At 34.1% G+C, this 16,916-nt stretch overlaps 1 protein-coding gene across 6 annotated transcripts in view; it reads right to left on the reverse strand.

Annotated features, from left to right (window-relative positions):
* Positions 1 to 16,916, reverse strand: part of LOC145277521 (calcium/calmodulin-dependent protein kinase kinase 1-like) — a 659,720-nt gene that overhangs the window by 45,618 nt on the left and 597,186 nt on the right. The window lies entirely within an intron of this gene.

Raw genomic sequence — 16,916 nt, forward strand, 5'->3', positions numbered from 1 at the left:
GTTTTTTTTTTAAATATATGACTTTGATACATCAGCTAGAATCGAAACCAAAACATAAGGCGTTCCAGCCTTAGTCGTTAAGTTTGAAAAGTTTGCTAGAAATGACGTCATGAGGTTAAAGTTTGAGACGGTGCCAAACAAATTTAGAGTTATAGTATAATATACAGATTGATAAATAAATATTCGTCCTGTTACACAGAAACCTGCCTAAAGATTGAGGAAAGCACGAATCTATTTCTGTAACGTTTTCTTCTTCTTCTTCTTCTTCTTCTTCTTCTTCTTCTTCTTCTTTTCCGCTTTTTATGCCGATTTATACGTTTTTCTTTTTCTTCTTATTTCTTTGTGTGATTCACGATTGTTCTTTTTGAATTCCATTTTGAACTGTTAAAGTCTTTTACGTTTTTAATATGTTTTTTTTTTATTATCAGTGTCATGTTATTATATGCAGTGCAGCTCCCTCCCAACACCCAACGAAAAAACATTTCAGAAAGCAAAGTCAATGGTTGATTCGTTTTTTTCTTTAAGTTATCAGAAATAATTCAGTTGTTTTTTTTTCTTCCACTCGCGATAGTTCAGCCTTTTCGAATTGAAATAAAAAAAAGGTGTTACATTAAGAAACAAACATCAAGTCAGACAACCCATGCCATTCAGAATGAAATTCTTTACTTTAAATAAAAGCAAATGGTAGGCGTCTTTTTTTTTTTTTTTTTTTTTAGGCCATCAGAGAAATGATAATAATTTTTATATGAAACTGCTGTAATTCTATTATATTTGATGAATCTTAGTGCGAACTATGGGAAAGCGTACCCCCTTTCATTTCTAAAAGAGAGCGTACATGCCAGTCAGTGGCATTCACCCTAGCCAGGTTGAACCGACTTCATTCAAAGGAGGAAGTTTCATGGGAACATCAAGTTCACAAGCGGTCCACAGTTACATGTATATCCTGGTCGGGGAGGGGGTGACGATGTTATGTTTTTGCAGTTTTTGCAGGAAGGTGTCGACTTCCTCCTACATACAGCGTCTGGTATTCCCAAATGGTCATCCATCTGGTACTGACCAGGCTCAACATTGCTTAACTCTATGATCTAACAAGAATTGGTATGTCAACGTGGTTAGGGCACGCATGACTTGAGATATACGAGGATCGTTTCTAAAGTAAAGCTTACTCTATTTTTTTTTTAACTCAAAAAGTGGAAAGGCTATGAAGACGAGAATGATGGCATTAAAATGACCGACCTTGTGTGCTCCAGAATTTATTTGTCTACATAGTCACCACCATTCTCAATGCACTTTTGCCAGTGATGAACAATGGCTGTGCGTGGGCGTCTGGAGCACACTTTGCGACATGAAGTTTGTTCCGAAAGTAAAACCTCCTATTTTTTTTAAATCAAAATGTTTTAAATATACACAGATAGGAGTGGCACCATTAAAACGAGTGATGTGTTGTGCTCCAAAATTTATTTTTCTACAAAGTCACCACCATTCTGAATGCAATTTTGCCAGTGATTCAATGACGCATCTCTGCTTCTGACGCATATCCATGACAAGGGATGTTTTCTTAGAGTCTCACACCAATATCTGCAACAAGATGAAACTTTCAGATGATGAATGCATAAATTCAGTCATCATAACAATGCAATGTGCAATCTCCTTTGAACCATTTGAGCAGAATAAAAAAAAAGATAGAAGACATTATTTTTGGAACGCCCCTCGTAGTTCACTTGCTGTCCTAGTTTCTCTCTTAATGACAGGGAATTATGGATTTTCGTCCTCTTAGGCACCTCACCAACAGCGATGAATAAATGTTCTGTCCGTGGCAATACGTCGTAATTGTATCTTGTTGTCTGGATGATAGAGGCATAGCACAAATGGATAGGGTACGTCGTTTAATGAGACACTTGGTAATACTCCCTCTCAAGGCATTTCAACTTAAAATGGTGCTAATGGTTGGCTCTCAGATATAAAAACGCACATAAGAATTAGTGGAGAAAGGGGGGGGGAGACGAGAAAGAGCAGTAAAAAAGAAAAGAGGAGGAGTAATAGTGTGAGGGGGAGGGAGAGCAGTAAGTTAAGAAGAGGAGGAAAGGTAAGTATAGTACAAAAAAGAGGATGAGCAACAGGAGAAAGATTAACAGGGTAAAATGAGAAAGTAAAGTAAAAAAAAAAAAAACAAAAAACAAAAAACATTTGGAATTTGTTTCAGGCTTTAACAACCATTTTTGTGCTGAAAATTAAATATGAAAATTCTGTTTTAGATTTTTTTAATTTACGGTTCTGAATTTTTGAGATGAAGATTAATATTCGTATTATTTACTAGCCTGGGTGCCCGACGTTACCCGGGTGTTTGAGCAAAAAAAAAAAAAAAAAAAAAAAAAAAATGGTAGTAGGCAAGTAGGTTCAAACCCATACCGTGAAGGAGGAAAAGAACGCGAAAAAAAAAAAAAAACGTGACATCTTTGCTATTGCGCCCATCGCCAAACCGGAAGTGACGAATGTTTAAATTAAGGCCAGTCAATCGAAAAGAGGGGATGACTTTCGAAAATATCGGCGAAAAAACGACCCCTCCCTGCAAAAAAGTGCCCAGTTGAGGGTGAAGAAATTAATGTTTTTAGCCAATTTTTTGATATTTGTCGTCCGAAGGGTCAAGCTTCTAAATGATACTAATCTCGTGAAATCCGTTGCCTCTGTCGAAAATTTTTTGAAACATACTTACATACATACATTTAAACAGACAAGTGAGATTTATATTATAGATTAATCTAGAAAAAGAGAAACTAAAATAATGGAGACATTGGATTTAGTTCTCCATAATGCACGGTTCACTAAAATAAAATTCATTTTAAGAAGTGGGGGGGGGGAGGCTTCTGATAATCATTTTCGACAGGAGAGTTCATCATATATAAACAAATGCATATGTTTTCTCCGTGATAGAAACTTTGTTAAATGCAAATTCAAAATGTAAGTTTAGTAAGCCAATTCAACGCAGATTAAACAAACAAACAAACTACGTGCGACCACGCTCTATCTAATCGTTTAAATCACAATCATTTTAAAACAATTGTTTTCTTTTCAAAACATTGAATACAAGATGGAAAAAAAGCAAATTTGCACAATTTTCTTATTTCTGAAAAGCTACTGAAAGAACTCACGATATCAACGAAGCGTGTAGCCCAGGAACCACTACTGAATACACAGCATAATGGTGGTTTAAGAAATTGTGTGGTGGCGACAAGAGTCTTGAAGATGATGAGCGTAGTGGTTGGCCATCGGATGTTGAATGATCAATTAAGAGCCTTAGTTGAAGCTAATCCATGCACAACTGTTTAAGAAGTTGCTTCTGAATTAGACATAACGTATATGACGATTTCCAACCACTTGAGAGAAATTGGAAAGACAAAAAACTTGATAAATGGTTGGCTCACAGATTGAACAACAACCAAAAGAAAACCCGTTATGAAGTGCCATCTTCCCTTCTTTTACGCAACAAGAACGACCCATTTCTTGACAGGTTGTGACTTGTAATGAAAAGTGAGTTCTTTACAACAGCTGGCAAAGCTCAGCTGGTTAGACGCTGATGAAGCTCCACAACACTTCCTGAAGCCAAAGTTGCACCAAAAGAAGTCATGCTGATTATTTGGTGGTCTGCGACTGGCCTCATTCATTACAGCTTTTTGAATGCAGGCGAAACCATTACGACAGTGAAGTACTGTTAACAAATTGATGAAATGCATCAGAAACTTCGACAACAACACGCAGCATTAGTCAATAGAAAAGGCCCAATTCTCCTCCACGACAATGCCCGACTGCACATTGCTAAACCGACCCTTCAGAAGTTGAGTGAATTGGGCTGCCTTATCCACTATATTATTCAGACCTCTCACCTACTACTTACTACTTTTTCAAGCATCTCGGCAACTTTCTGCATGAGAAATGCTTCAAAAACCTACGCAATATCAAAAACGCCTTAAGCGACTTCATCGCCACCAGAACGCAAGATTCTTATGTTACTGGCATAAATACACTAGTTTTGCGTTGGCTAAAGTTAATTCGGATGGTGCTTATTTTGATCAATAAATTTTTGTTTGAGCCGAAATATCTTCATCTGAATTTAAAAGTTAAAAGCCACAAGAAATTTCCTGTGAACCTGATACAAGATTTACAAAATAAAAACTAAAGTTCAGAGTGAAATCTGCTTGAAATGATAGTGCAATGTTTAAATTGTACAATTTTGAGCATATTTCTATAAGGGAAATATGTGCAGAACAGGAGACTTTGTTAGTTTGGTCACATTGAAAGAATGAACGAGAATGGGTTAGTATATGTAGAACAGTTCAGGTCAGTTGGTAAATGCCAAGAAAACCATGGGAGGAAGTGATAAAGATGGACTTGAGAAACAGACGGATAAATAAAGGCCAGGTTAAAGATAATTTAATTTTGAAATCAACACATGACAACACGATTAACAGATGTTAAACTGAACATAATCTATATATATACAAAGTTGCGTTTTTTCCTTGCTCTGACATTGATATTGCAAGTCTACTTTTTCTATTTAAAAATTATTAAAACAAACTTTTTAATATACTCAGTTATGGCTATGTGAGTGACTATATGAAGGTTAACTAATTTGCATATTCCTTTAGAAAACGAGCGTCAATTAATTACTTAATAATTTTTTATGGTTTCTTATTAGATGATTCGTTTAATTTCACTATTACACTGAATCCTATTTATGCATAGTTTCTACATTCTGCATAATTGTGTAGAATTTAAGATACAAATGTTTTAGCACATGGAAATATATATATCAAAAGTGACCTTGACGGTGTATGCAAAAAAGTCTCTACCAAACTCCTCTCTAATTATGTTGTCTACAGAGTTGAAATTTGATATATAAGGTATTTGGAACTATAGCACACTTTCGATTTGTTTTTTTTAGCCAATAAATAAACAAAACAGTTGGCCGTGGCAGGAATATTCGACTAAACCCGTTTGCTTGTTTGCATAAATCTACATTCATTCATGCAACCTTATTTATTTATTTTTTTTTAAAACTATTTATATGCATAAGGGCGTGGCGCAGAGGCTAAGGAATGAGGCTGGAGAGTTGTATGTTTTGGTTTCGATTCTAACTTACGCCACCCACGTCCTTTTTTAAAAACTTTTTGAAATCGCTACTATATATTGGATACAATATAATTATCGATAGATAATTGACTCTGTAATAATAAATACGAAATCTGCATGAATTAAAAGATTATATTTAAGCGTGTCCGAGTGGCCTGCTAGTGATGAATAAATGTTCTGGAATCAAGGCTGTCAAGTTTGTATTGTTTAGCAATGAGGATTATGGTTAGATTGACTTGTACAATTGAGTTAAAGCAAAGTCGCTCGTTAAATCTTTTTCATTCTAATGACTATTAGTCTGTCGCTTCCCATAATTCCTATTTGTGACAATTCATTTCCTGTAACTCTCTTTGACAGATTCTGTACCAAAAATTAATTTTGCTACCTAATTCAGGATTGTTCTATTGAGAAAAGGCAAAGCTCTGATATTAAAACTGTATTGTACAGCGCATTATGTTTTTAATGCAATCAAGGATATTAAAAAAAGAAAAAAAAAAAAAACTAAAAAGAAACGAAAAAAAGGCATCATCTAATATCTTTCTCTGAATAGACAACCTTTGTCTATAGATTAAACTGGACCAGAACAATAAACCCTCATTTCATCTCTGGACGGATTTAATCAAAACAGAAAAAATGACATTTCGATAATTTGCAATGTAAGACTTGGTCCAAATTAAAATCTGTTACTGATTTATTAATGAAATAAGAAATAGTTTGTGGCAAGTGACAGACATGATTATTTTTATTTATTTTTTTAATTCATATTCACACCAAACAAAACAAGTTGTCACTGATGCATAAGGGGATACTGTAAATTAGGGATCACGTTTACATGGACACTCTAAGTAGGGAGTTTGATAGCGAGATGTTGATTCACATTACATTTCAATTCCTGTGTAATAGTACAATCAGGGAAGCGGGAAACAGCGGGAGAATTCCAAGCTCTAACAGTTCGAAGGAAGACATTTTCAGAGTTGAAGACTCTACAGGGAAGGCATAAGATTTCGCTACTTGGTGGGTTAATCAAGGGGAGGGGGGCACAAGTGCTACAAGCACATTCTATTAAAGTACTTTTACAACGAGCATACAGATGCAATATTGTGGCGATGAGACAGGTCTTGGAGCTTGGTTAGCAGTGTAGAACCTTTTAGAGATTAAGGTTTGAGGAGTTTGAATCATTGTTACGTAGCGGGGAGTCATATCGGGACAACATATAACGGGGACTTAGAACAGAGGATGATAATGACATTTATATACTGTGTACATCATGATGACGATGACTGCGACGATTCTTGGGGGACTTCCATTTTTTTTACACGAGCTGAGAGAAATGCGATATGGACAGCTCTTTTTAACATAGAGGAGGGGAGATACATTATTGATAATGGCGGAGGAGAGGGACACAGAATACTATAGTGTTAATATTCATGATAGTCAGTGGCTTTATTTACTTAATTTTTACTTCAATTCACCCCAAACAAGGCACACTGCATCTAAGATGTAAATGGTTACTAAGAATACCAACATAACCCCCCCCATACGCGATTCTGCATGTAAATACTAGTGATAGGACGATTCCAATATTTTCATCAATTCCAATACGATTCTTTACACATTAAACTATGAAGTAGTTATTTTTTTTCACAATTATTGTAAAAACACATGCTAAATAAAATCTCAGCAAATCATTTCTTCTTAATAAAAAAAATAGATTTATAATAATCTGGAGATATAGCTTAGTGGTAGATCATTCGACTACAGATCGAATGATCCCCGTGTTCAAGCCCACATGTACCTCACCATTTTATTTTAATGCTTTCCTATTAATGAGTTCAATTTAAGATAAAAGAAGAGGTACCATTTAAAATTGCTGCAAATCATTTCTCCATTTGTATATTTTAAAACTAAACATTAATCAGAAGTGAATTTTCCAGGGCATTCATCGTCAAGCTGTCATGATATTGTAAACAAACACAGGCGGAAGTTGATGAATGACATTATCATTATTATTTTTTAATTATTTTATTATTTTTGTTTTTTGCAAATTAGTCCACCGGGCAAATTATTCCTGGTAATATATAATAATCAATAGAGGATTGATTCTATAATAATACATATACAATCTGCATAAATTAAAATGTCATGTTTAAGCGTATTGTACGACCGGGTAATGCCTGGCTACCAGCTAGTTTAATGATAAAATGATACTATGATAATTAAATTTAACTTTCAAAATCTTATTAAAACAAAAAACAAAAACAAATACAATAGTTTTGTAAAACTGAACAAATAGTATAGTTAAAAATGAAAAAAAAAAGGGGGGGATTCTGGACGACACTGGGTGGATACAACTAGTATTAATAATGAATGAAAGCGACATTACAATAAGCATTTATTTGCTGAATTCAGATTTTTTTATATGTGTGGCCCAAATAAATCTATATTTTTCATCTTTCTTGAACACTGAATCCAGTCCAATCAAAATAAACCCACGGTGACAATGGATATATATATATATATATATATATATATATATATATATATATATATATATATATATATATATATATATATATATATATAGGCTTAAATAAGTGATGCATAAATGTCTTAGAAAAACAACAAAAAAAAGTGCCTGGAAGGAGGAAGAAAGAGAAATTGTATGAAAATAAAAATAAAAAAATAAATGTAGCGAGGCCATTGATGATTTAGTTGTGTTTTATGGCAATACCAACATATGTTAGGTCATTTTACGTCATACCAACATATGTTAGGTCATTTTATGTCATACCAACATATGTTAGGTCATTTTACGTCATACAAACATACGTTAGGTCATTTTACGTCATACCAACATACGTTAGGTCATTTTACGTCATACCAACATACGTTAGGTCATTTTATGTCATACCAACATACGTTAGGTCATTTTATGTCATACCAACATACGTTAGGTCATTTTATGTCATACCAACATACGTTAGGTCATTTTATGTCATACCAACATATGTTAGGTCATTTTATGTCATACCAACATATGTTAGGTCATTTTACGTCATACCAACATACGTTAGGTCATTTTACGTCATACCAACATACGTTAGGTCATTTTATGTCATACCAACATATGTTAGGTCATTTTATGTCATACCAACATATGTTAGGTCATTGTATGTCATACCAACATACGTTAGGTCATTTTACGTCATACCAACATACGTTAGGTCATTTTACGGCATATAAACTTTATTATAACGTTTTTAGATTGTGTTAGGGGAGTTTACTGTATACTAACATTTGTTAAGTCATTTTATGACATATTTACCGGAGTTGTGTCATTTTACGGCATATCCACTTTTGTTGAGTCATTTTTCTGCTGAAACTGCGCATATCTTTTGCATATGAATTATTATTATTTTTTTAATCTATATATATTCAGACTCTTGCAATTTCAGTATGTTATTGCTATACATCTTATGAGATGACCGACCAAATTTTTATGATTTCAAATTCAAATATACAGCTTCACCAGGAATTGGAATACGAAAGCTTGATTGCCATAGTTGGTGAATTTTAAAAATGCAATCTGGACATAAGGACACTTTAGAAGAACGATATGCAATAAAAATCTGTTTTAAACTTAGGAAAAGTGCTACAGAAATGTTTGGGATGTTTTGGACTGCTTTTGCATGAATCAAGCATCAGTTTTTTAGTGGCATAAGAGATTCAAGGAAGGTAGGGAGTCTGTGAGGGATGATTAGAAGTGTGGAAGGAGTAAGGAAGTCAGAACACCAGAATTGATTGGCCAAATAAAGAATTTCATGGATAAGGATCTAATTTAAACTTGTCTTAATTATAATTATTTTTGCACCTCAACCAGGAAAATTAAAATTAAAAAAAAAAAACAACAACTTTTAAACCAACCGTAATAAAAATATATTACTGATTATATTGGAAAATGAAACCAAAACCAAAACAAAGATAAATACCAATAAAAAATGCATATTATTAAACAATCATTGACATAAAAATCAATGATGAAATATCAATCAAGAACAAAAATTAATTATTGATCAAATTAATCAAACTAAAAAAAAAAAAAAAATTTTTTAAATTCTGAAATTAAAATCAAGTGATTTCCATTTGAGTTTGTCAAGAAAAAGAAAACTTCTTTTCATTCTTTTTTATTGTCAGAAAATTTTAATCAATAATTTTCAATCTGACATTTTTTTTTTCTTGTTTATTTAGTGCTTAAAATTTTTTGGTTTTGTACAATTTTTTAGCAAGCTTAAAATTATATAGAAGTAAAGTGCATTAACTGAAATATTTAGTCTTTTCTGGTTTTCCTAATCAATATTGGCATCAATGTAGAAATTTTCTAACTTTTGATCTAAACGATGCAATTTGTTGTAAAAACTAGTTATACAGGGTGGAACGATAAAATTGTTGTCCTAGAAAAGACGACATGATTCCATTTTCGTTTGATGAAAACCGGTTTTCTTTTTTTGTTGCTGACCATCTACTGGTTGGCCAGTTGTGTACAAATCCTAAGAGCTATAGAAGCCTTCTGTCATGTTTGAAAGTGACACAATGTTAAATGAGCGCGATTGGAGATACACCGCTGTACAACTCATGCTCTCTACCGATCTGTTAAAACAACAGGACCGTTGCCAGCACCCTCAAAATACAAATCCGGATGGTTCAATGCTTGAGAGCACATTTCAACAAAGTTCCCAACCACAGTGATGGTCTTTGGTGTGGTTTCAAGTGAGGGCCACATCATGCCACCTCACATCTTCAAAGTCAGCTTGAAAGTTAACACCAAAGTGTACTTAGATGTGCTGAAAAGTGTGCTGATCCCCTGGTGTGCAATCAGGTGGCCGTTATCAGCCACTGGGTATGGCAGGAGGACTCGGCGCCAACCCACAAGTCCAAAGAGATCCAGGCTTGGCTTCAGAAGGAGTGCTACGACTTTGTACCCTTTTCTCACTGGCCCCGTCCTCCCCTGATCTGAATCCGTTGGACTACTTTGTTTGGTCATATGTCAAGAACATCACCAACATGACCTCCCACAACACCAAAGCCAGTCTGATCGCTACCACATGCTGAGCTCCCACCGGCAATTGTGGAAATGGCATGCTCCAATTCCAGACTCGTATGAAGGCAATGATTGAGGCTGAAGGCGGCTATATTGGATAGATGCCAGCTCTACTACATAATTAAGTTATCCGAATTGATTTTTTTAATAAAAGTTTTAAAATAAAGCTGTAGTGTTGTTTTCTTTAGGGCGACAAACTTATCGCTCCACTCTGTATCCTGATAAAGTTATGTTTCAAGTTCAATGTTAGATGTTCATAGATGGCAAAAATACACACCATAGCACATTGGTGGGGATGCTATCGCCATGCAAAAGATTTCAGCCAATTCTAGTTTTTCTTCCTCAAATGGTGCTTAGAGATTTATATACGGATCGCATTTTTAGCAGTGCTCTCTAGTGTATATATTATTTAGTGTACATTTACATGTTTATTATTCCAGTAATTATAAGAGCAATCGGACTCATGGAAAAAGAATTTGAAAAACTCCCTGGTAAATATACCCGGTTAACCAAGTGCAAGAGAGATTTAAACAATTGCATCTAAATGGACGGTTAGAATCTTTAAAAGATCTCGCGATTGGAATGTATGAAATAGCAGGTGAATGTCTGCCATCCGGTAAGATGCCCTATCCCCAGATAGAAGAAAATGATAAAAAAAAAACTCACGTTATCAGTTTGAAAATAGTTGCCATAACCTTTTATCTTTTCTCATTAGCAATTGTAAATATTAGTTTCAGTCACATTATATATTTCTCAAACCATTCAAAAATCTAGTTAGTATCATTTTCTTTTCTGGATGCCAGATGTAGGAGCTAGCTGTATGCTGAAAGTAGTTTTAGTGTTCAGTCAGATTTGTCTCCCTTTGCAATTCGGAAGTTAAGAAACCTACTTGGTATGCGCATTAAGGATTCCGGAAATAAAGAGATTCATTGAGAAAAAAACCCCCAAAAACTAAGCAGTTTAACTTCAGCACAAAATATAAGCACACATAATATCTCTTCATCTTGTTCCTTCTTTCATTTAACCTTTTGTTTCAGTCTCACAAGCGAAGTCTACAGTACGGACGGTCAAAAATAAAGTCTAATCTTAAAGAACTCAAATATCATTGTCTCAAGTCCTCCATGAACCGAAACAGCTAACCCAGACAGTCTTTGTTTGTAGAGTAAAGCAAACAAGGGTAAAACTTGTGGAGAACCCTCTGTTTTACGGTTGTTTTAAAAATGGAACGGGAATTTAAATTTCGTTCCGTTTTAAATCTTTTCTTTTTTTTTAAATTCCACATGCGCCCCCAAAAAATCGAAAGTAATTGATAAAGTAATAAAAAGTATGTTAAAAAAAAAATGGATAGCACGACCATCGATATGTTCACAAGTTGCAAATATAAGAATTGTTATGCAATAGTAAAATTTTGGGAACAAGAAGATTTAAGTAGGAGGTTTCCCATTGAACATGGAATATTGCCCCAAACGGTCATATGTCTGTTGTGCCAAATTCGGAAAGCTGTTCTTAAAATGAGGAGGTTGGGGGTGTCTATTCCGAAAGCCGTTCTTAAAATGGGGAGGTTGGGGGTGTCTATTCCGAAAGTCGTTCTTAAAATGGGGAGGTTAGAGGTGTCCATTCCGAAAGCTGTTCTTAACATGGGGAGGTTGGGGGTGTTTATTCATTGTAAGTATACCTGAAAATCTATAAAAGTCGACGTTTCCAATGTGAACGGTGAATTTGGACTTATATAAAAAAAAAAATACCACAAAGATATACCAAATTGACTTTTTTAGTTTAAAAATTTAATTATTTCGTTTTTGTTAATAAAATTTATTTTCTATTTATATAAAAAGCACGATTGTTAAATGTTATTCTTCCGATTTTTTGGAGTGTATGCGCAATTTAAAAAAAAAAGATTAAAGCAGAACGAAATTTAAATTTCCGTTCCATTTTTAAAACAACCACAAAACAGTGTTTTCCGCAAGTTTTACTCAAATAAGGACATTACATTTGTCACTTGATGTATGTGGACCTTGCTTGAATTTTTTCCACCAAAAACATGGTTATATATTTATTTTTATATTTTTTATTTTATTTTTTTATTTTACCTTTATATATATTTTTTATCTTCTGCTTTTTCCTCTTTCCCCATTTCTATTTTTTTACCTCTTTCTCTTTTTATTTGTCCTTCCTCTTTTCTCTTTTTTCTTTCTTTTTTCAAGATCGCTACAATATTTGAATGATCCCCATTATCGATTTTGGTTTCGGTTTCGATTCTAGCTGATGGTACTCAAATCATAATTATTTTTTTACTTTTTAAATCATGACTATATGATGATGATTGCTGCATCTTTCCAGATGGTCACCGTCATATTGAGTTATCCCAATTTTGTCGTCCATGCCATCTCAGATGACTCTGCACTCCCACTGCAGATTTGCAAATCTTGAAGCAGATGTGACATAGAAATTGAGCAAGTTCCATCGAGTTGACTTTCTCTGGAGGTTGAAGGGTATTCCTATGAACAATCACATGTCTCCTCAGACCAGCAGTAAACTTGCAAACTTTGCTGCATGTTAAACAGATCGTTTGGTTCAGACTAATAGGTGCAAAGTTGACCTGAACAGGAGTTTTGTGCGACAAGGTGTTTGACGTAGCCAGCATTTGACAAAAGCACTCGTTCACAAGTGTCGTATTTCCAGCTCTATGTGTCATGGTAAAGACCATCAATTAAACCTTTGCGAAGCTCTCGCTTCAGATTGCTGTGGGCCTGTTTTTTTTCTCTAGAGCATCACAACTTTCACGTACAAGCTTTCGCCACTTCAGCCTTTGCAGAGTAAGTTCTTCCCATGTGTCGATGTCGACATGTAAGACTTTCAAATATTCTTTGTAGAGTCCATGAACCTCTTCCTAGGCTTGTGTTGAGGTCGCTTGCCATTTTCCAATTTGTTTTGGCAGTCTACAATCTTTCATTCGAACCAGGTGGCCCACCCAACGCATGTGAGATCTGATTACAAGGGTCTCAACACTAGAGCAACATACTCTCACAGGAACCTCAGTGTCAGGTATTTGTGCTTACCACTTGATGTTTAAGATGTGTCTCAAGCATTTTTAGTGAAATCGTTCAAACCATTTAATGTGCCTTTGATGCAATGTCCATGTCTCTGATGAATACAACAGTGTGGTTAGCACACTGGTCTTCTAAACGCAGATCTTAGTTCTGTCTGTGATGCCACGATCAGACCACACTCTCTTCTCCAACCTTGCAAAAGCTACAGATGCCTTCTGAATTCATCTGCAGATTTCAGTGTCGAGACAGCCATCCCTCGACAGAGAACTACCAAGGTACACAAATGAATCAACTACTCCCAGTCTAGCACCACTTTTGAAATCATGACTATAAATTGGGTACAATACAATATGAAATAACCGACTCTATAATAATAAATAAGAAATCTGCATAAATTAAAATGCCATATTTAAGCGTATTTTATGACCGAGCAACGCCAGGCGCTCCTGCTAGTACCAATTTAAAATTAACAATAATCTTTGAATAAAAGCTTAATAAGAAAAGGTTCTTTTGTTTTTTAACAATACATGTTTTAATAAAAACAAATGTAATACCTCCAATAAATATATAATTTATAAAATATTTTAAATAAAATGTCATTTATAATTTTGCAATATTTTGGTCGTCATTTTAATATTTAGGTTACAAAAAAAAAAAAAAAGGAAAAAGAAAAAAAAAGAGCATGAATGATTTTAAGACAATAAGACAGTAACATACATCTTGTCCTAGTGTGAGAAAAATAAGTCAAACAAATTACTTGACTTAAGGAGGTTGGAGGTCGGAGGAGGGTCGGATTCGTTTTGGACTATGCAAACCTAGTGACGTTTTAATTCTAACTTATATCTGATGCTGATGCTGCTGCTGCTGATGGAAATGATTGCATATATATGACAGTTACTGGTTATTAAAAAGAGTGCTTCCATTGGGCAGCGGTATTCTGATGGCGGATACTTCAAGCGAACATTATTTTGTTACTAATACTAGAGTTCAGATGCACAGGTTTTGATTTATAGTCCTGTGTTTCTTGATTCCTAACAGAGCTGGGGGGGGGGGGGCGCCATCTTGGAAAATTTCACAACCGTTGTACCAGACCCAACTCAGATTTATCCACTATCTTTGGTGTCGGAGAATTTTGAGATCGATAAATAATGATTCATTTACACCAGCTTCTTTAACGATGTTGGTACAATACCTACATATGTCAATTTCAATATTTATGCAACTTCTACTGCTTTATAGTATGAAGAAAAATATTTGTGAAATTTTGTGAAAAAAAAGCAGATACTTTGTATTTACACAAGAGAGTAAGTAATTATGATGAATGTAATTTATATATATTACTTTTACTGGAAAGAAAAAAAAAGAAAGAAAAAAAAAAACGGTGCTTCTGCACGTTTGCCACCGCGCTATTTTTTTGGTGCTAATGAAGAGAGTGATCCCCGCGCTATTTTTTAAAATCGTACTTCCACATTTGATTAAAGTTTTATGATAAGTTTTTTTTTTTCAATTGTAAGGTTAAAGTACAGAATGGATACAAAACACTCTCCCTTCCCCATGTTAAGAATGGCTTTTTAAATAATAACGTTATTATTTCAGCACGGATCACCCACTGCATGAGTACCATTTTAAAAAAATATTTTTTTTAGGTTTAAATTCAAGCTTCACGATATCTTTCTTTTTTTTTTTTTAAATTAAATTGTTAGGTGGAAGCACAGAATAGTTACAAAACATCTTCCCCTTCCCATGTTAAGAATGGCTTTCAAAATAACGTTATTATTTCAGCACGGTGGCAAAAGTGCACAAGTACAAAAAACCCCAAAAAACTATAGAAATTCTTTTTAAACAAAATTAATAATTCGTTTTGAATTAATTACTGAATACCCTTTATGTCTTCTTTTTTGTGGGTTATCAAAAGTCACTTACTTTTTTATTGTGTTCATGTAATATTGCTTCAAGTTATGGTAAACATTAACGATTGCGGCCAGAGCAGAATATAAGGAAAAATGTCTGTATAAGCATTAAAAATGGTTTCATGTGACTGTTTTTGTTTAATATTACTAAACGAGGAATCATTTCGAGTTAAAATCCATTTAGTATTATGTATGTAAAATTTAGAAAAGCATGTTTGAAATGTATCAGCATAAAGGTAAAGTAAAATCACATGACAGCAGGTCAAATTTGATCGCCATTTTGTTTTGATTTTGCTTATTCACATAATGTTGACACATATAAAGCTGAAATCGCTGGCTTATCGGTTTAATGATGAATATTATGAGAGGATTGAAAATAATGAAAGAAACACAGTTTGGTAACTTATGAGGACGGTTTATCACAAGTTTTTGACGACATTGGATTTGAAGAGCTGCCATGTTACAGTTTGCAGGGAAGCAGTTCTATGGTAATGTGATCCTCCACAGATGGGGAGTTGTTGGAAAGTGCATAGAAATTTTTCCTTCCTTCCGTATACTCATTGGAAAATTTTTATTTCTAATGAGTATACATAAGGAAAATTTCGATATTGACAAATATTGTTTCTGTGTAACGAAACAGGCCTGTAAAATATAACGTAAAAAGTTCACTGAAAGAACTGATTGGTAAGATAAATAAAACCTTCGTACTTGGAATGTAGCTGTACTGCTATTCATTTTTGTTTTATTTTACTTCAGTCGAAGTTCTCAGAAATCAAGGGGCCCACGACCTGGGGCTAACACTTGAAGTCTATATGAGATACATAGATATTCGAATGTTCCATTAAAATTCTTTATCTCTCAAGCACTGAGTTAGTAAAGAAATTGAGAACATAATTTCCCTCTCCCCAATTAACCATTTTTATACGTTGTAGTATATCTTTCATGTTGGTCTCTTGGTCTTACTGGATTCCAGGACAAGAATTTATCTAGTCTGGTGGAGCATCCAGCTTCGTGCTATTAATTGAGGTAATATCACTTGGAGAAGGTGCACTATTTCTCGGAAAAGCTCTGGGGTAGCTGTAGTGAGAAGATCTTATTTGGGCTGCGAATACTATGTGATTTTAAATATTTGGTCAGGGTTTACTTCTATGGAAAAAGTATCCTCATGCCAGATTGTTCTGACAAACCCCTTTACAGAGAGACCTTAGACACTCGAGGATAGTGTCTAGTAGGCATTCAATGCTCTGTTGTTATTCTTAACAAACATAAAGCTTCTAAACTTAAAGGGTTGGCATACACAAAAGACATTATATAGTTATTACTTGTCCTATGTTCCTTGCAGTGTACTCTGCTACAACGTGTTGGGTCTACGTGAGTAAATGTGTGTAATGTTACATTATCTTATATAATTTATTATTATTGAACTAGTAAAATATGCAGACTTTTCTTATTTAGATAATTATTATTCATAGGTTAAGTGAAAACAAGTAGTTTTTTTTTTTTCAAACTATTTAAATTTTTCTTAATTTTTGCAAACATGTCAGCCATTTTGAAAAAAAAACATACAAACTATATCCTAAGGTGAAGCAAAAGTTAGTGTTTTGTCCGCCACCTCTGAATTATAAAGTGAAGCCAAATTTAAGATCTCAATCCCAATGTTAGGGTTAGTGCTGGGGTTAACGGAAAGAATATTTTCATTCTTATTATCGTAAAGTAAATTCCATATCATGA

The sequence above is a fragment of the Euprymna scolopes genome, chromosome 1 (assembly GCF_053919585.1).
Source record: "Euprymna scolopes isolate OS-2025 chromosome 1, ASM5391958v1, whole genome shotgun sequence".
NCBI classification, from domain to species: Eukaryota; Metazoa; Mollusca; class Cephalopoda; order Sepiida; family Sepiolidae; genus Euprymna; species Euprymna scolopes.